Here is a 20,986-nt window from a genome sequence, read left to right as displayed (position 1 = left end):
GATCATATTCCTGAATAGATAAGATTTTAACCTGGAAAGGTTGCTGTAGGCACTTGTTTTCACTTCCATCCTCTTGAATGTGCCCTTGCATTGTACCTATAGTAGAAGGATACATGGCTTTACAGGTAGACACATACACATACCTAAATCCAGGCCAAATAAAAATAGAAATATAAAAGTTCTTTCCCGATAATTCTGATTGAGAAATACACATCTCAAATGGAAGAGACAGTAATTGCAGGGACATAGGTTTCACTGGCACCATTTGAAAGGCCTTTCTGATTTTATACTTCAATAGTGATGCTACCTCAAAGTTGTTCAGCTGATCCTTCATATAATTGCTTGCTGGCATACTCTGAAATACAAGGAAAGATAATAAGAAGCCATAAGCTATGGAATATGTTATTAAGGTTTACTGGCATGTGTTTCAGATACCCAGAGTATTCATTAAACAGGAAAGGGTTTAATTGAGCTCAACAGATTCAATTTTCAAGGATTCCTGAGTGGAATTAAGAGTCCAAACCCCAATGCCCTTCAGGTCTTCCCAATCCTGACTTACTGGAAGTCCCTGCCCTGCTTTGGCTCCAGCTGCAGCATTGTTACAGAACAATGATACTGCAGCCAGCAATATGCTGCAGAAACAGCCTGAGATCCCATGAAAAATGGGGTTACTGCCTGGGAAAAAAAAAAAGAAAAAAAGATAGATATCCAAATCCTGGTATAAACCAAAGTATTCCCTGCATTTTTCACATGTAAATAGCCTGGAGCATCAAACAGGTTCCCATGCTGTCATATTTAACAGGACCAGGGAGGAAGATGGCCAGAATCTTTCTGACATACATTGCAGTAGACGCTGATAAGCTTCCAAGTGAGCCCTCCTTTGCAAGCCTCACATTTCAAAAATTCCTACCCAGACATTTTCGTCTCATCAACTAAACACACTAGCATATAGAATACTAAAGCTAAAATAAACTGCTAGTTGAGCATTGTCACCCATAGGATTTGGTTGGAGACCATACCAGCTCTGGAGGCATAAAGAAACCCTCAGGCCCTATTATGTTCTTCAAATATGTAATACAGACCTTATGGTGGACAGTGTACAATAATACTTCTTCAGATGGAGCTCTCCAAGTGTGGTAGGACTCAAATTTTTTTATGCCACCAGATCTTAGGTGACACAAGCCAGGTGGAAAATGAAAAATAAGCCTAGAAGCAGCCTGACAAAGGAGGGAGGTTGACAATGAGAGGGAGCACAGTACCAACAAAAAGCAGAAAAAGGGAAGCATAACGCTATTGGGTGAAGTGGTCAACTTTTAGCCAAGTATTAGAAAAGGGGCAGTAGAGAAAGTATGTTACTAGCAGCATGGAGGCAAGGCACAAAATGAAGTGCCAGACTGTATCCCAAACACACTGTCTCCTTAAGCCAGGAGAGGGCCAGGGTCAATCATACATACTGGGAGTTCTACCCTCCATGCTGGGATCAAGGTCTAGTAACAAATGTCAAAACTGCAGCTGATTATGCTCTGACCAAGACCCCTTGCCTACCTTTGCCACCCTGTTGGTACTCTAGCACCTCAGCATGCATGGCAAACACCCATTCCACAGGCACTCACCACTTAGACTTTACTAGTAACAGATCAGACTTCCCAGGGCTTTTCTCTCCCAACATGTGGCATCTTGCCAGCTAAGTTAGCGGACCAGGAAAAGCTGAGTGCTCAGCTGTAACCCATCAATATGCCTCTCTCAAGGAGAGCACAAGATACTGCGAGGATGTAGGACCCAAGCTGCAGAAGAGCTACAGGTGGCTCACAAGACAGGAGAGCAGCATGGGTGGCAGCACTGCACAGAAAGCGCATGAGACACCAGCTTTCAATTTACGGATCTCAGAGCTTCACATTCAGCGCGTGAGGCCAGAAAAGTAGTAAAGCAGTGATGCTTTTAGCATAAGAATGAATGGACACCAGAATACAGCCTTAGACACGATTCAGAAAGCTTCCAGTGATGTCCCCAGAATTCAATGCAGTTAAAGATTATGGGGGAAAAAAAAATCAACAAAACCTGTAAAAGATGACAGTATAGATGGGTTCCTCAAGAGTCACAGATAACCAGGATCCTGGCCCTGTCCTCTTCACTCAGACAGAACTACTGATGAGAGGAATTTCCCCTGTGACAGAGTATGCTGGAAGCATGCCCAGGCTCACTGCAGCTCCATCCCAGTAGTTCAGGGCAGAGCCCCTAGTGCTATTCACAATCAAGAGAGTGAATTCTAAAGCCCCCTGATTCCCCTTGCCCCACTGGCAGCCAAATTCCTACACTGGCATTACGCAAATCCAGCTAGGCCTTCTGCCCCTCACTCCTTAGGCTCTATTAAACATTTTATTGAGCTAAAAATATCACATATTGTCTTCCACTATCAGTCTCAAGCCACAGAGGAAAATATTCCTGCCCTCACAGAAAAGATTTACAAGGACACAGCACATGCTTACACCTCATAGATGGTAGCACACTCTCATGATGCATGGTGCACCAGACTGTAATTGAGTGCAGCCTATTTACCCCTGGCTCTGTCCCAACAGTGGGTTTCCTCCCTCAGCCACCTTAAAGTCCATTTCTCTAGCATCCAAGGTGAAAAGATGCAAACCTAGGCACCAAATATCATCCAGTAGTTTACCCACTGCAGTTTACAGGCAGCTGGATTCCCTGCAGATGGGGTTGTAAAACTGCAGTTAAAACGCTGTATATAGAAAAGGTCTACAGAGGGATCTGGACAGGCTGAGATCAATGGGTTGAGGCCAACTGTATGAGATTCAACAAGGTTCAGTGCTGGGTTCTGCACTTGGGTCACAACAACCCCATGCACTATTATTACAGGTGAGGCTTGGAAAGATCCCAGTGGAAAAGAACCTAGGGGTATTGGTCAGTGGCCAGCTTGTGCCCAGGAAGCCAAGAAGGCAAACATCCAACCATATTGTATCAGCAACAGTGCGGCCAGCAGGCACAGGGCAGTGATCGTCCTCCTGTACTGGGCACTAGTTTAGCTGCACCTCAAATACTGTGTTCAGGTTTGGGCCTCTCACAGCAAGAAGGACATTGAAGTGCTGGAGCATGTCCAAAGACAGGCACTGAAGCTGGTGAAGTGCCTGGAGCACAGATCTTACAAGGTGCAGCTGAGGGATCTGGGGTTGTTTAGTCTGGAGAAAAGGAGGCTTGAGGGGAGAACTTTCAGTCTCTACAACTGCCTGAAAGGAGGTTGTAGTGAGGTCGGGGCTGGTAAGAAGCAACATGACAAGATGAAATGGCCTTAAAGTGTGCCAGGGGAGGTTTAGGCTGACTAATTGGAAAAATTTCTTCACCAAAAGGGATGAAAAGCATTAGAACAGGCTACCCAGGGAAGTGGTTGAGTCATCATCCCTGGAGGTATTTAAAAGACATTTAGATCTTAGAGACATGGTTTAGTGGTGGACTTGGTAGTGCTGGGTTAACAGTTGGACTCTATGATCTGAAAGGTCTTTCCAACCTGAAGGATTCTATGATTCCAATGGCACTGGGCTCTGCCAGAATTCTGCATTGATTCGAGGAGCCGGTGTGTGTGTCCAAAGCAATTACAGAAGCATACCTTGCTCAGGCAGTTCACTGGTGTAGCAACATTTTATTTCTCCCACCTGAGAAAATAAAAAGCAGGGGAGAATTATTTGTCAGCTCAAGCCCTGTGTTAATCTAGTTGCAAGTATAATGTGATTTCCCTCCTGCCCCAGTAGTAGGTATTGCAACACCTTACATATGGATCATTTTAATCTATTATAATCTGGCTGGCTAGAAAGAAGGTTTCTCTCCACCACAGCTGCTTGTGATTAATACTAAATATACATGCCAAGCTTCAATCAGCAAGAGTGTGCATTTTAGCTAGTCTGTATTTGGTAAATCAACAGTAAACCCTTTAAAATGCAGAAGATGCTGCAAAGCTTTACATGCTTAAGTTATAACCAGCTTTTTTTTCCAAATGCTTCTTCTATTTGCCATTTCTAATGTATCATTATCTTTTACTTCTTTTCTTTAAGCGAAATTGATTTAAAAGCTGCTGATCACAGAAGATAAGTGTCACCTCACCTTTACAAATAAACTGTGGGCAAATATTCATTAACTGCTTTGTCCTCTTCATTTTTATATTCACTTACCGCGAACTTCAGCAAGAGGAGAAGCATTTCAGTTGAAATTAAGATCAAGCACATGTAATAAAAAAAAAACATAAATACCCAAACTCAAAGCCAATAAATTATAATTTTATAAATCATTATAGAATACAAACATGTATTCTTATTTTACTATAATTATCAAACTAGGATTAATATAATCTTGTATATTACTTCCCTTCACAGTGAATTAAATTATGTAAAAAGTCTCCCACTAGTATTCTTACCCAGCAAGAAACATTTCAATTGTAAATTTGCCTTTTAGAGTCTTTAAATTACACACACATTAAAAAAGGCCAGTACTATGGCTACTGTGTATCCACTAATCTGTAAATAGATTCCCAGTCCAGGACTCATCTCTGAAACGCGGCATCAATTGCACAGGCTCCCATTTAGCTTTAGTTGAATAAAGCCATACTAGATACGCAAATAACATCAAACTTGCCGGATTAGAAAGGGGCACCTCATACTCTAAATCATGATTGTCAATCATCACCCAGGATTAAGGGATATAGTTTAAAAACCTAAAAGCAAGCACTTCCTTTTAACTTCTGCCTACTGTGCATTTTGGATTATCGCCCAGAAGTGGCATTACTTGAAACAAGGCTGCCTCCCTTCTACCATCTCAGGGAAGTGCATCTTTACCATCTGCTAACCTCTGCTTGGGGAAAAAAAATATAAAAAAATCTCAGCAAAGCATACAATTTAGATTTGTGATCTACTGCTGACTGTGATTATATTTATAACTTGCTTTTCACAGAAAAATGGGGGTTATTTTTGGCTTAATAAGTGCTTTCTGAACACAGTCACCACTTTTAGCAGAAAGATGTAAGGCAGCTAAAAACCAGAGCAGCTACTCTATTCTTACACAGGACTGGCAGCTGTCCTGAATCACTACTTTTCACATAAAGGTTTTTGAGGGATTGGAATGCATGTCATTATACTCCTAAAAGCAGAGCAGCATCCCAATTGATAACTCCACCTGTCCTCCTGCACACAAGACAGTCAACATTCAGCCTTCCAACTCTGTCCCTCCCCTCTCCCTTTACCACTTCTACTGTGTTCCCCTGGTTGAGCTACAAGACACTTTGGCAAAGCTGGAGTTGCCACTTCAAAAGTCTCTCATTTGACATCAGAAAAGGCCAAGGGAGAGAGAGATTGGTCAACAGATATTAATGTTGAATGCATATGCAGGCTCAACGAACTGAGCTCAGGATTTGGTTATAAACTGGGAATAATTTGTGGCAACAGTTAACAGAACTGGGTGCTTGGTTTGGCCCCTAACTCATGATTTATCACCTAATCTTTCAGGCAAACAAGTTTGTGGTTTTCCTCATTTGATGTAAAGTTCAGGTCATTCTTGGTCTTTTGGCTCTTTCTGCTCAACAACTGTCATGCCAACTGATGTACCTGCATGTGCAAGTTATATGGAGAGCTGGACACAGATGAACAATTTTGGAACTCAAGTACGGCAAAATCCATGTAGAAGAGAAGGTACACAAGGAATCAGTCAGAGAGGGTAGCTGTCTACATAAACAAGGATCTAACAACTCTGTTTTAGGGTTCTGAGGTTCATCTGTGGTTCAGTGCTTCCATGTCTTTGGCTACTACCACAGACAACAATATACATGTCCATTATGCACATCCATCCTGTCAAACCCAGCTAATGCAGAGTATGGCACAGACCCCTTGAAGTTATTCAGGCATGTAAAGCCTCTTCAAAAGTATGGGATTTAGGTACCCTGGCACTTTTGTGGATATGAGCTTCTAAATTGGATGCTGCAGTGTTCAGTCTACTCAGGTCTCCATTGGAGACATCTCAAATAATCTGGCAAGTGATCTTCCATAAGCAAAGGTTTCTTCTGCATTTGCTTACGAGTGTGTCTTCCCTTCTCTCTCCGTCTATATGAAAATTTATTAAAATGCTCTAATCATACATGTACATGTGTGCAAATGTATGATATAAAGTTATGAGGGAGAAAAAGACAAACTAGAAGAGAATGAAGTATCATCAGTGCTATCCTAGACTATAAAAATACAATTAAATCAACTTCTACAACTAATCAAAATATTTTTCAAAATCAGTATTTTTGGAATATCTTTATAATTGAGATGCTCACCAGAATCTGGGGACATGGGCCAGATCCTCAGCTGGTGTAAACATGGGCCAGATCCTCAGCTGCACTGACTTCATATGCACTTTCACAATCTAATTGAGTCAATGCTCTTGCCCCTAAGGTACCGTTTATGGCTGCATACTGATTAAAGAAAATATACACTGGTTCTTTAAGCAAGAAGGGGAAAAAACCTCAGCTAAGGCTAATCTTATCAACATATAACCTTTTAATCAGATTATTGAAACAACATGTTAATTTATGAAAAGTTTGGCATTCTATTAAATTACAAACAACGTAGTGAATTGCAACCCAACAGGCTGCTTCATTGAATTCATGAAGCCACTCCTGGCAAAGGCATTCCAAATTTGAACTTAATTAATATTCCTACTCCTGGTTTCCATAGTTTCTTTTAACATGAGTGCTAGCAGAAACTGGCAGTAACTTTACCCATATTCTCAATAATAACCCCCCTCTGGCTGTCAATATGTGTGAAAGGAAAAATTTTTTGCATACCCCAAACAGCCTGTCATTTTCCTGTCTTTTGTCAAAAATATGTTGGCAATTTTTTTTTCTCTTTTTTTTTTTTCCTTACACAGCTTAAAACGCTTAACTGTTTCTCTGCTTGGGTTATGAGTGAGGCACCTTCCCTCCTTTGTGTATTGGAAAGAGAGCTCAGGAGTCATGCTTCTCCAATCTCAGATGACAGCCTCATAGAAAAAAAAACCAAAACAAACCAAAGAACAAAACAAATCAAGACAACAAATTTCAGAGTTATGGGGAGGGAAAAAAAAGCTTTCCTTGGAGAATCAGGAACTCAAGTAGCTAAAATGCTTGGGGAAGTGTTTCACATTTTCCTTTCTTGCCTAGGAACTTCAAAAATGGCTACTGTCCATACTGAACCAAGAACTTACTCTAAATATGCTTTTAAGCTGTTTTTCTATTCCTATATAAAAGAGCACTGCACTTCATACAAGCAATATCTGAGCTAGCCCAAAAAACAGGAACACAGATCAAGAAAGTCTCACCATCCAGACAGAAAGCAGGAGAGAAGAACATCACTGGATCACGCATGGGCAAGGAGAAAGGAGGAGACCTTCCCATCAGCGTCCCACTCCCATAGGAATCTTTCTAGAGGGCACAACTCCTACTCTGCAGCTTCGCCTTCTGAACAGTGTAGCCCCAAAACACATCTTTCACCGTTATGCAAGACTATTCACCGAACAAACCCATCATTCACTATATTCAACCCAGTACCCTCTGACTTCTGGAGGGTATTCCTTGGCTTTTGTGTTGGGACAAGGGAAACACAAATATAATTTGGGAGGGCAGCAGTAGAGCAAAGGGCCCGAATTAAGAATTTCAGGTAAAAATCTTCATAATAAATCCACCCTGAGCTCCATGCTGCTACAGGACACTGTAACAGAGATTAAGCCTTCAAGCGTGGGAACCAGTTACTTCAGATTTAACGTGGCCTTTGGACTAGAGCGCACAAATAATCCTGCATCACTTTCCACGGGAAGTTCAGTGTCTCTGTTTTATCTGGACCAGCAAACCCAAGTTATTTCAGCCACTATCTGACCAGAATTTACATGCAGGCAGAGTTGACCAGCTAAGTTTTAACTTGGGTGTAATTTAAGTGACATAGTTGGTAGCTGGAAAACCTGCTAAGAATTGGAGATGGGTCCTTACCTGAGAACTGGCGATTTACCCCAGCTTCTAAACCAATAACACTATAGAATGTGTTTTTTTTCTAGAAGACCACTTAATGGCAACAGTTAAGACACTTTTTCAGCAGTTTCCTGCTAAATGGCTAGTTGTTCCCTTAACATACAGCTCTTGCTATTCCTTGCAAATCTCCATTACAGACTTAATGATTTCCTATGTTAGAGGCTATACCTAAAGCATTTTCCTAAACTGAAAACAGCGTTAAGCAAGATCAGGGTCTCACCATGGATATACCCAAACAAATTCTTCTCTCTGGGTTTCTTTAGCCATGTTGGCCAAATGTGGCAGAGGCATAGATTAAAAAAAAAATTATGCTGCAATAATTTTTTTACAAAACATTCAATGTAAAGTTCAGAAATACAAATTAGTACCCCACTAAAACAAAGGCTACAGAACTGGTATCCCGTTTGGACGTATGTTAATATAGTGAGAGATATGAGAGACGTTAATGTGTACCCGATGTCTATCGCACAGATGACCACTCATCCACACAGAAGTTGTGGTCACAGCAGAGCACAGAGAGTACTCCAAAGTGTCTTAAGGGAGTCTTGGGAGACTTCAGAGGAAGGAACCTGTTGGAAATCATTCCTCAGTAAACAAGACTTGGTTTACTCCACTGTTCAAAGAGTAACAGTGACACAAAAAAGCTATTATTCACTGTCAAAGGCTCTGACCACACTACCCAAGTCTTGAAAGGCAGATGCAGGGACTGTGAGAATGAAGACCTTAGGCCCAGTGTAGGAGAGGATCTGGTTTGAGACCATCTTAAGAACCTGAATGTGCACAAGTCCATGGGACCTGAGGAAATCCATACATGGGTCCTGAAGGAGCTGGCTAATGAAGTTGCTAAGCCACTGTCCATCATATTTGAGAAATCATGGCAGTGAGGTGAAGCTCCTGACAACTGGAAAAAGGGAAAAATAACCCCCATTTTCAAGAAGGGGAAAATGGATGACCCGGGGAATTACAGACCACTCAGTCTCACCTCTGTGTCTGGCAAAATCTTGGAGCAGATTCTCCTGGAAGGCATGCTAAGGCAAATGAAAATCAACAAGATGCTTGGTGACAGCCAGCATGGCTTCACTAAGGGGAAATCCTGCCTGACCAATTTGGTGGCCTTCTATGATGGGGCTACTGATGGGGAACTGATGGACAGGGGTAGAGCAGTTGATGTCATCTACCTGGACTTGTGTAAAGCGTTCGACACTGCCCCACACGACATCCTTGTCTCTAAATTGGAGAGACATCAATTTGATGGATGGACCACTCGGTGGATAAAGAACTGGCTGAATGGCCGCACACAAAGAGTTGTGGTCAATGGCTCAATGTCCGGCTGGAGACCAGTAACGAGTGGTGTCCCTCAGGGATCGGTGTTGGGACCGGTCTTGTTTAACATCTTTGTTGCTGACATGGACAGTGGGATTGAACTCAGCAAGTTTGCCGATGACAGCAAGCTGTGTGGTTGAGTTGATACGCTGGAGGGAAGGAATACCATCCAGAGGGACCTTGACACACTTGTGAGGTGGGCTGATGCCAACCTCATGAAGTTCACGCCAAGTACAAGGTCCTACACCTGGATGGGAGCAATCCCAGGCACAGCTACAGGTTGGGCAGAGAAGAGATTCAGAGCAGCCCTGAGGAGAAGGACTTGGGGGTGTTGGTCGATGAGAAAAGGAACATGGGCCGGCTTCAGTGTGCGCTTGCAGCCCAGGAAGCCAACCGTATCCTGGGCTGCATCAAGAGGAGCGTGACCAGCAGGTCGAAACAGGTGATCCTGCTCCTCTACTCTGCTCTTGTGAGACCTCACCTGGAGTATTTTGTGCAGTTCTGGTGTCCTCAACATAAAAAGGACATGGAACTGTTGGAACAAGTCCAGAGAAGGGCCACGAGGATGATCAGGGGCCTGGAGCACCTCCTGTATGAAGACAGGCAGAGAAAGTTGGGGCTGTTCAGCCTGGAGAAGAGAAGGCTGCGTGAAGACCTCATAGCAGCCTTCCAGTATCTGAAGGGGGCCTATAGGGATGCTGGAGAGGGACTCTTCATTAGGGACTGTAGTGATAGGACAAGGAGTAACGGGTTCAAACTTAAACAGAGGAAATTTAGATTGGATATAAGGAAGAAGTTCTTTTCTATAAGGGTGGTGAGGCACTGGAAAGGGTTGTCCAGGGAAGCTGTGAATGCTCCATCCCTGGTGGTGTTCAAGGCCAGGTTGGACAGAGCCTTGGGTGACATGGTTTAGTGTGAAGTGTCCCTGCCCATGGCAGGGGGTTGGAACTTGATGATCTTAAGGTCCTTTCCAAACCTAACTATTCTATGATTCTATTAACACTCCCCTGGCAAAAGAGGACTTGGATACAAACAATCAGCAAATCAGCCTTTAGAGCCTGTTGTTCTTTTTGGCCTGACTTCAATTCTCACCCTGCTTTAAAAGTGAGGTGGAGTGGGGGGAATGTGGACCAGATGAATTTCTGGGGTCCCTTTCAATCTGAATTATCCCCTGTCTATACCATACCTAGGTATACAAGAGGTAAGCCCTGTATTTGCCATGCAGCTAAGTACAGCTGTAGTTGAATTGGCCAATTGCATAGGTTAGACTACAGAAAAATCCAAGTCAAGAAAGATTAAGCTCACATATGATAACCTGGCACAGTGAGTCTATGGCATACTCTCAGCAGGTACAGGAGACAGATAATGATGCCATGAAGCAACTAATCAAATAATTAAACATACCAAAGCAAACTTAGGCTGGACATTCATTCCATCAAGGCTGTTATCAACCACAATTTTCATGATTTTGCAGAATAAGAAGCTTGCCCTCAGGTTACCACAGTGCAAAACCATGAACTTTCATCCTGCCTGTCCTTGGTTCAGCAGTAGCAGTCATGTTTTTCCTTTGTGGTAGCTGGTGCAGCGCTGTGTTTTGACTTCCAGCCTGGGAACAGTGTTGGTGAAGCCGATGTTTTCAGTTGTTGCTAAGTGATGTTTACCCTGACCAAGGGCTTTGTGAGGCTCATGCTCTGCCAGGGAGGAGGGGAAGCTGTGAGGAAGCAGAGATAGGGCACCTGACTCAGGCTAGCCGGGGAGGTATTCCATACCACAGCACGTCATGCCCGGGGTGGGTGGTAACTGGGAGTTACCCGGAAGGACACGGGCTTCCGGGTGGGACTCGTTTCTTGGCCGGTGGTATCGTATTCTCTTCCCTTGTTATTTTCCCTTATCATTGTTGTAGTTGATAGTAGCGGTGGTGATTTGTGTACATTGGTTGCTGGACTGTTCTTGTCTCAACCCGTGGGAGTTGCACTCTTTCGATCCTCCTCCCCGTTCCTCCGGGAGTGGGGGAGAACCCCAGTGGGGGGGGGACACGGACCTCGATTGTTGTCAGCTCAGCACCACTCACTGGGAGTGAGTGAACAAGTTACCTGACTGGGTTTAAACCACAACACTGCCATTCCAAATTCTTCTGTTTTATTGAGTTGAATCAGCTAGGCCTGTTAGCAGTTGCCTCCTGTGTTGCCAGACGGGGAAGCTCAAAGCCACCTGTGAATCAGGAGGGGACAAGATGACAAGCAACTGCTTGACAGATAAAGATCCTGTTCTTGGAATAGTTCCTGTCTATCCTGCCAGATATGCCTTGGCTGAAAAGTGTGTGGTGGCTTGAAAGGAGGGATGAAGAGAGGGGAGGGAGAGGTGAAGATCGAAACTGTCTCCAGGTAAGGTAGCCCCAAGGCAGAGTCAAAAGAGAATGGTGGGTCAGATGGAAGCACTCTAGGAGAGACTGGGCATCTAAGAGGAAATCTGAGCCAAATTCAGGATTTTCTTCAGGAGACAAATAATTTCTCCTTGATGTTGGTGGTAGCCTTCAGCTTTAGAGACAATCAAAGTCCTAACTTGAAGGACCTAGTAAAAAAAAATCAAGTCAGGAAGCCCACGCGGCCCTTGGGTAGGACAAGATGTTTTGTGATTCACAGTTCATAGTATAGACAAAGGCAAATGTGATGACTAAAACATCATTCATTGTTGCACGGGGAAAAAATCTCAAATTCTTTAGCTCCCCTGGGAAGGACAGCAAGCTTTTTTGCTGTTACAATCTGACAAGCATTACCTAGAAGATGGATCCTGAAAAACAAGAAGGTGAAAGTAGTGAGAACGTATAAGGGTAGCTCATGAACAGAGCCCTGGAGGAAGAAGACAGACAGGAGGTGCACCCCAACAGACTGCCAGAGCAGCTTTGAAATACCAAAAAACCTGAGAAATCACTCAGACCAGGACCAGCACTGCAGAGCTCCACCTATGAAGGAAAGTTCATGGTGTTCAGTGTGGAAGAAGAGATCCAGAAAAGAAACTTCTGAAGACAACAGAAGAAAGTCCATTTCTACAGGAAGCCAGTGATGGAACAGATGGATGGCATCTGTAGATTGTCTAACTTGCATCATACCTCATTGTACAGTCTTAGACAAATGCACAATCATCAGTCGACCAAACGGTCAGACAGCAGCTGTCACTCATGCAGGCAGAGCTGGGATCCAAGAGGGAGCAAATTGAGAGGGCCTGTTCTTTGCCAAGGACCAGCAGGTGTGGAAGGAAAGAGATGCCAAGCAGAAGGGAACAAAGCTAGAAGAAAACTCATTTTGTTTGAAGTTAGCCAATGTCAGATTAAAGAAATCAAAGACTTGTTTAGAGTAAAGCAAAGAGAAATAAAGGAAGCATTTTTCAGATTTCAGTCCAAGCCTTTTGTCCAGTTTAACCCCTTTCCTCTGTTTTTCCATTTGCTTGTTTTTTTCATCAGTCACAACAGAACAGCTCCTCTAGAAGAGACTCATCCCTTGGCTTTGAGATTGCTAAAGAGATCAATACCACAGCAATCTAGGAAGCACAGTTTTCATTCTTGCACCACCACATACACTAATATGCTTCTTCACACAGCACTGTCACTGGAGAAAATCCATAACCAACGCTGTGCTATAGCAGCATTAGTGTTCAGCCTTCATAAAGACAACTACTAAACACTGAAAGGCAGCGGTTGCCTGCTACCAAATTCTTTGTTCTCTAGTCTACCAACAGGAATCAACTCTAGATTCTTCCATTTGCCAAGGAAAATGAAAGCCAATGTGCCAGATGACCTAAATGGGCTGAATTCATTACAGACAGTCTTCAGGGGTCAAAATAATAACAAGTATCAGTGGGCCTCTATAAGTAGGTTAAGACATTTTCCTCTTTAGGAATCTCATTTTAGCTGGTCTAAAGTGGCTTGCATCCCTTCATAACTGATGGAGTAACTGAGACTCTTCTAGGAAGCAAATCTTCTGCCCTACTTTAGTTCTATGCCAGGATGAATAAGACTTCGGAACAGCTCCTTTCCTCTGTTAGTACATGATATAGGGAGCCTACACAACTAGCACAGTTCACATTTAAATTCACAGAAAGGCAATTTGGTAATATCAGTCCCCATGATGTTACCATGCCTTGAGAACTGCTCCATTTTTGCTTCTTTTGGCTCCAGCTGCATCTTGCATAGCAGTGCAGGGTAGCTACATTGTCTTCTATAATCTTGTTTCATTGCAGAACTGGCTCCATTCCATTTTCTCCTTGGAATTCACGTAGTTTGACATCCAAATATTACCTACTACTAAATTACATTAAAAAAAATCAAAAACTGCTATGTCACTCTCCCCTAGCTTCCTCAGCACATCTTTCTATGTTCTCAGCACATCTTTTCATAGTTCTTTCTATGTCTATTTTATACAGAGCAAGTTCTGCTCACGAATGCGAGCCATTTCTTATTTTTCATGGAATTAAAGCAATTTGCTGACACTTAAAGGAAAGTACGCTTCAATTCAAAATTCAAGACAAGTGTAAGAGTACCTGACAGCACTCTATGTAACTCATGCTATTTTTTAAACTAAGTTGACAAACTCTCGCAGGTTTCTAAGAGTAAAGGGCAGACATTTTCTGAGCCTGATTTGGACCTTTTTCAGTACTGGAAATAAAGAACCAAGATGAACTCTCTTTAGCTGATACTGATGTTGATTTCTGCCTTCACAACATGACTGAACAGTTGAGCACTAAGCACTCCAGTTGAATCATTATTTTCTGCCTTCTCTTTTTAAGCTAGGCCCCTAACGTTGCTAAATGTACCATTTTTACATGAAACAAAACAGAAAACTGCCCACCTTCCTGTTCATTACCTCATATGGTGGGCCTGAATGGAAAACACCAACATGGAGAGAATTACGCATTGCACAAAGAATAGCTTGGGTTTTCTCAACATGTGTAGTGTCTTAAATGGGAAACAAACTACATTTTGGATCATACCGCTGCCGCACAAGGCATTCTCCCTCTGGTGGTCTGATCCAAGGGTACGTTCTGGAGCGATTTCCTAGAGGGAAGCTGACAGCTCTTTCACACCCTTCCCTCCTCCCTCTACACAAATGGCAGTATTATTCTTACAGGATTGCTATTTATCAAGACCAAATAAAGTAATTGCCTTTAAAGCAAAGTGCATTTGTAGTGTAAAGACTTCAAAGGGGCCTTTGCCTGTGTTTGTAGGGACTACCACCATCTTGGATGTATGTTTTTTGTCACTTTAGCCTACTTTTTACTTTTCAGAGCAGAGGCCTTTCTTTATTGCTAACGAAAGCACTATCTTAGCATCTTGCTTGCCAAAAAATTAAGTGCTATCAGCTAAATATGCTTCGCTGTCTGCTCTGAGTTATACACCAGTCATGGTAGGTTTTAATTTGATTAGTGATTGGGCTAAAAGGAGCTAAATAAAAATTATAATGCCCAAGAGCCACTTAGACTTGTTCAGACACTTTAAATACCAAATCCCTTCAGCAGTGTATCAGTATCTTTATAGACAAAACTGAGTTTAAAAGTACAAATCTAATTGATCTCAAGTGCATTGGAATTACTATATTTAGGCATTGGATAATATTCTCCAGAAAGCCTCATGCTATGTAAGCAACAAAATTAATTGTGGAAAGACAAAGGTATGTGTCTAACATGCTTACGGATTTTTAAAAATTCATATTTTCATTGAAGCTGGCAACGTTACAGCTGCTCACACCAGCGGTGAATTTGGCACAGAGCCCTATACGGTGAGCAAATATAAGCTGGCTATTCCCGCTCTTTCAGAAGACCTGGACTTTAAGCCCAGCCTCAAAATTTCTATTCAAGGCTCTCACTGTTGCAGGAAGAAAAAAGTAAATAAAAAACCCAGCAAGTTGATTCTGAACAGCTAAGTAAGACTTTCTTTGGTCTTAACTGGGGCTCAGTTCATGCAGGCATACATGGCAGATGCTAGACACCACAGAAGGATGACATTATACTATTTCAGAATAAACAAACTACCTAAACAGAAGGAAGGAGCAATCCATTCCCAAAGCCACTTTGAGATTAATATAGCAAGTACAAAAAAAAAGACACAAAAATATGTATATTTGCCTAGTTGAACAGGGAAGTCATTTTAGACTTCAGATGGATGCACAGATTCTGGCTGCTTCAATCTCTGCTGCTTCATGCAGCTCAGTTGCCTGCCTGCAGACAGACATCCCTGGTAGGGAAAAGCAACAAAATCCATTTTTTCTTGAATATAACCCCATATCTGTGTCTCAGAATAAAATAATCACCAAAACCACACTTGCAGACATGATTCAAGATACCCCTCTAAATTTCAGTGGCTGACCCTGTGTTCCACTTTCTGCTTAACACAGGATTTTTCAGTAACAAGTCCCAGAGAGGAGTCTTGTCTTGATCTTCCTTTATAAAAGGAGATACATTCCTGGGTTAGACAGACTAACTTTATCCAGGTCATATCCCACTTTTAATACATGGTGCTCGGCTGGGTCTTGGAGTCTCACTTTAAGATTTTTCCTAACAGGCTAGGGAGAGCAGGAGTGGATTTGAATCAGAAATTCCAAAGAAGAGCAAAATTTTTTTCTAGGTTGAAGGGTGTTGTTGACTTTTTTTTTTTTTTTTAATGAGAAATTAAAGTCACAGAGACTGGGAAACAAAGTTAAGTTAAATCTAGCCCAGCTTTATGCATTTTAGCAATTCACTCTGCTGTCTGTAGAACACAACAATATAAATATTGCTATCTCTGTTAAAATGAATTATTGACAATTTTAATACATGTTGCACAGTACATATTAATATAGAAAAATACATGTTATCAGCAGTGCAATGTTGACCATGTACTAATCCATTCCACCTGCTCAAATATTAGTGCAAATAATTATATATTTGTAATGCATCATTGCTGTCTAGTTTGAATCTCTGCCTCCAGAATAAATGTCTCTTCTCTGAAGTTGTTTGCTATTATGAGTAAAATGTTCTGTATTCATACTCAAATTGACTTTGGCTGGATAAGTAAAATGAGCAACCTTCAAAAATCCACTTGTCTAAGACTTAGCAAGTAATTTTAATGAATTGTTTACAGTAAAATGGATGTTATAAAAATGTTTCAAACCCAAGCTTATGTTAGCTGGCTTCTCTACAACACTCAAATACCACACATCAAAACAGTGTGGAGTTCAAAATGACCATCTTCTGCTGGCAGCATCAACTGAGGTGAACCTTATACATGTCTTTCAGCAGGAGCTATTTACCCTGATACCATGAAATTATCTACCTACGAATTGATTCTGGGGACATCTTCTCTCCAGAGTCTCATCTTCCCTTTTAAGCCAAGAGGTGGCCTTGGTGAGACTGGACACTTGGTAGAACAACAGCTCCCATTCCCAACAGACTGATCATCAAAATGGGAAAAGCAGATGTGCAGCCAAGATGCTACAATGGATTGTTTGTGCTAGGATATACCCTTGGCTAGACATGAAGCTGGGATAGGGCTAAGAAAAAGCACAGCCCTGGGAACAAATGAGGTAGGGTTAAGGTGAAGAAATTGCAAGGGAAGACTGTGATGTAACCAGCCAGCCAACAAAGAGGTGAGGAGCAAAAACAGCCCCAAAAACTTACAGAGCCCCATTGTGCACACAAAGAGAAGGAATGAAAAGAACCGTCTCTTAGTCCATTCTCTCCTCCACCCTTGCTAACAATAAAACACAGCATGAAGAAACTTTCAGCAACAGCTGCTGCTGCTGTGATGCTTGTCTCCCAAAACAGTATTTGTTCCTTCCAGCTCTGGCTCCAGCAGCCTTATCAACAATTCTGGGTTTTAGTGAAAGAAGAGAGAGAAGCCTTAACACTTAAGGAAGAAAAAATCTGAAGTATCAACTTTCAAAGAACATTGCATAATAGAAGAGCAGCTGAACAAGCTGGCACTTCCAGCTATGGGTCTCAAGGCAGACACACATGCTCTAAAATTACATTACCAGGGTGGAATACTTCCGAACCTCCAAGGATGACAAACTATAGCTTGGAGTTACTGGATCCTTTTAGGCAGCCTATGCAGGGCTAGCAAACATCTTTTCTGTAGCACAAGGGTGACCTTTGTCAGGTGACCTTTGTCACCCTTGTGACAAAGCCTCACATTAGCTGAGGCTACACAACCAGGGGAGGGTAACAGCAGGCAGAGAACATGCATGCTGAACCCTCGCAGCAGGGGTGACTGGCTTGGCTGAGACCAGGACAGGCTTTAGCATGACAAACGTAGGGACCACCACTGCCCGCAGCTTGGCCAGCGTTGCAGCCTCAGATCCAAGGTCTCCTCACTTCACAGAGGGGAAACAGCTGTGCGGATGAGCAAGATTTGGGACCGCTGTAAGAAAGCCTCAAATTTATTTTCATCCCATTTCAGGATGAGTTTAAATTACAAATAAATAAAGTGCAAATAAAATTTCAAGATATAATCATTGAGTATTCATTTTGGTTTATTAAGGTGTTCTCAAATACACTATTCAGAGATTTCTCAACTTTACATTTCCTGTTACTTTCCTGTCATGTTACCGAATGGATGCTGAAGCTGAGATATTTTTCCCTGCCATGCTTGGTCCCTTACTGTAAAGCCCACTCAGGGGAAAGCATAGAGAAACAGAGGCCTGCAGAGATGAGAAAATATGAGAAAGCTAGAGGAATAAAGGGGAAGGGAACTAAACTCTTTCTACCGGGCTACATGTGGATGAAGAACCACCAGATAATATGTAAAGGTCTCCTAGCAGTCATGCTGCAAAGTTACAAGTTAATGTGCGGTAACAGAGGGGAAGGGATAGTGCAATCCTGAGATCTGGAAAGGAAAACAGGGCATAGGGATGTAAAGCTAGTAGAATAAAAGTAGAAATGAAGGCTTCCACATGCACTATGGGCTGTATTGACACAGAGTAAGCAGTGCCCCATACAAGAGAAAAGACGACAGGCAAACACAGCTGCTTCTCCACTCTAAGATAAGCAGAAGACATGGTATAGAAATCTACCACCAAAAGAAATTAGAATAAAGGAAATAAAAAAAACAAGCAGAGCAGTGAACATGACTGGGTAGGAGATCTGGCTCCCCCCTCTCGTTAAAATAGGCATAGAATCATTGGGAAAGAAAATAACATTGCCAGCCTTGAAATACAGAGAGAAAATATTCCAATGTGGACAGCAAAATGGAAACCTGCCTCCACTTAGAACTAGCACAGAAGTGAGGGTGGTGGTGGAAATAATGCCTAGAAGCCAATATCCAGCAGAACATCAGATCAGGAAAGGCAATCCTAGATTTCAGTTGCTCTCTAGAATAGCTTTTGCTGCTGACAGCCGGCTTATCCTCCCTGCTGTTCCTAGGACTAGAAAAGCAAAGAAGAGCCACTACCTGCGTTTAAAACTTGACAAGCAATTATTTAAGATATCTGCTTCCTTCATATAGGAAAAACCATCATGTCAGCCTGGTTTCTCCATCCATGACTGGTTCAGCACAAGTGCTAGTCCAAATTAAGACAGCTATTGCCATGAAAAATTACTTCATAAAGCACCCTTCTGTTTTGGAATTTGTCATGACATCTAAAACCAAGGCTTACTGTCAGGCACATTCCGCATTGAGAGACCTGGAACTATGGCTTTCTGAAGAGTAGGCCAATAGGTACCAACCTATGAAGGAACCCAACAGACATCACCCTTTTCAGGGCACTTTGCAAGATGTGGCATTTTTGACACATATTTGCACCTTTCCCTACAGAAATGGAACAATCCATTCAGACAACACTTGACCACAACAGCCCCACACCAGCTATATGGCAGAGGATTGCTCCCAAGGCAACTGAAATTGTGAGTTACCTGCCAATATCATGCCATTCTCAAATCAAGTAGTCACAGATGTGCACTCAAGTGCAGATAGTGTCTTCTGTTTAATCCAACAGTTTCAAGATGAACAGCTCCATGGCAAAGTACTACAGCCAGTTCTGCTTCTCTGGAAACTTACCTCATTTCAGGATGGGACACATATCTGGAAGGTTTTCATTCCAGCCCTGCTTATTCTCCCAGGTTGATGCATGTTCTCTTAGAGAAGAGATTCAGAGCAGCCCTGCAGAGGACTTGGGGGTGCTGGTCAATGAGAAAATGAACATGAGCCGGCTTCAGTGTGTGATTGCAGCCCAGAAAGTCAACCATATCCTGGTCTGCATCAAAAGGAGCGTGACCAGCAGGTCGAAGGAGGTGATCGTGACTCTCTACTCTGCTCTTGTGAGACCTCACCTGGAGTATTGTGTGCAGTTCTGGTGTCCTCAACATGAAAAGGACATGGAACTGTTGGAACAAGTCCAGAGGAGGGCCACGAGGATGATCAGGGGACTGGAGCACCTCCTGTATGAAGAGAGGCTGAGGAAGTTGGGGCTGTTCGGCCTGGAGAAGAGAAGGCTGTGTGGAGACCTCATAGCAGCCTTCCAGTATCTGAAGGGGGGCTATAAGGATGGCAGGGAGGGACTCCACATTAGGGGCTGTAGTGAAAGGACAAGGAGTAATGGGTTCAAACTTAAACAGGGGAAGTTTAGGTTGGATATAAGGAAGAAGTTATTTACTGTAAGGGTGGCAAGGCACTGGAATGGGTTGTCCAGGGAAGTTGTGAATGCTCCATCCCTGGCAGTGTTCAAGGCCAGGCTGGACAGAGCCTTGGGTGACATGGTTTAGTGTGAGGTGTCCCTCTCCATGGCTGCAGGGCTGGAACTTGATGATCTTGCAGTCCTTTCCAACCCTATTCTATAATTCTGTATGCGAGGTTTCTACTAATCACATTTTAACGACTTCCTTCCATATGCTATGCTCCTTCATTTAAAAGTGCTTGCTCTCCACATCCTTTCAGTTCATGTCTTCCTGACCCATTACATCTAAGTATCCCGATCCTATTTTTATCAAACACTTCCATTTCAGAGGTTTTTATATTTTTGTGTTGTGAAGTATTCTTACAGAACACCACCAACTCCTTCCTGCCCTCTGTGCACACACAAACAGAATATAATACTAAATCATGTTAATAAATTATAGGACTTGTAAAAACACAGCTTATTTTCCAGCCCACAAGAGTTTACTGCAAAGCCACTTTCACCAGCTGTAGACAACATAATTACACACACATACACACACTTCTTCTCAGGCATTCATTTGGCTGCCATCCTGTTAAATGCCTATGTTCTAGGAGGAAACATTAGAAAGGCAATACTTCAACTCATTACATGAACATTAAAAGGCATATTTGTATTTTGGATAGTATTTTATTGTATTCAGAAGCCACTGGAATTATTTTCCCCTATTATCTATTGTAAGAGCTCTAAACTTAAAAAATGGGTGAAAATTATAGTTCCCTGCCCCATTCCAATCCAACTTGTAACATAAACTTGGTGGCACTGGAGTCAGCCCCAGAAACAGAAACTCTCACTGTGTGCAAGGGGAAAGCTCAAACCAGTGATAAATTTGGTCAGTAAAATTACTTTTTTTTTTCTTTAATAGAAGGGCTCATACAATTGAGTGTGAAGATATTTGAAGAACATGGAAATGAAATGAAAGAAGTGTGTGGAAGAAATTCTTTTTATT

The sequence above is a fragment of the Pezoporus wallicus genome, unplaced genomic scaffold (assembly GCF_028554395.1).
Source record: "Pezoporus wallicus isolate ANWC-B61680 ecotype Strahan unplaced genomic scaffold, APGP_CSIRO_Pwel_v1 contig_7379, whole genome shotgun sequence".
NCBI classification, from domain to species: domain Eukaryota; kingdom Metazoa; phylum Chordata; class Aves; order Psittaciformes; family Psittacidae; genus Pezoporus; species Pezoporus wallicus.
Note: the sequence above shows the minus strand (reverse complement) of the source record.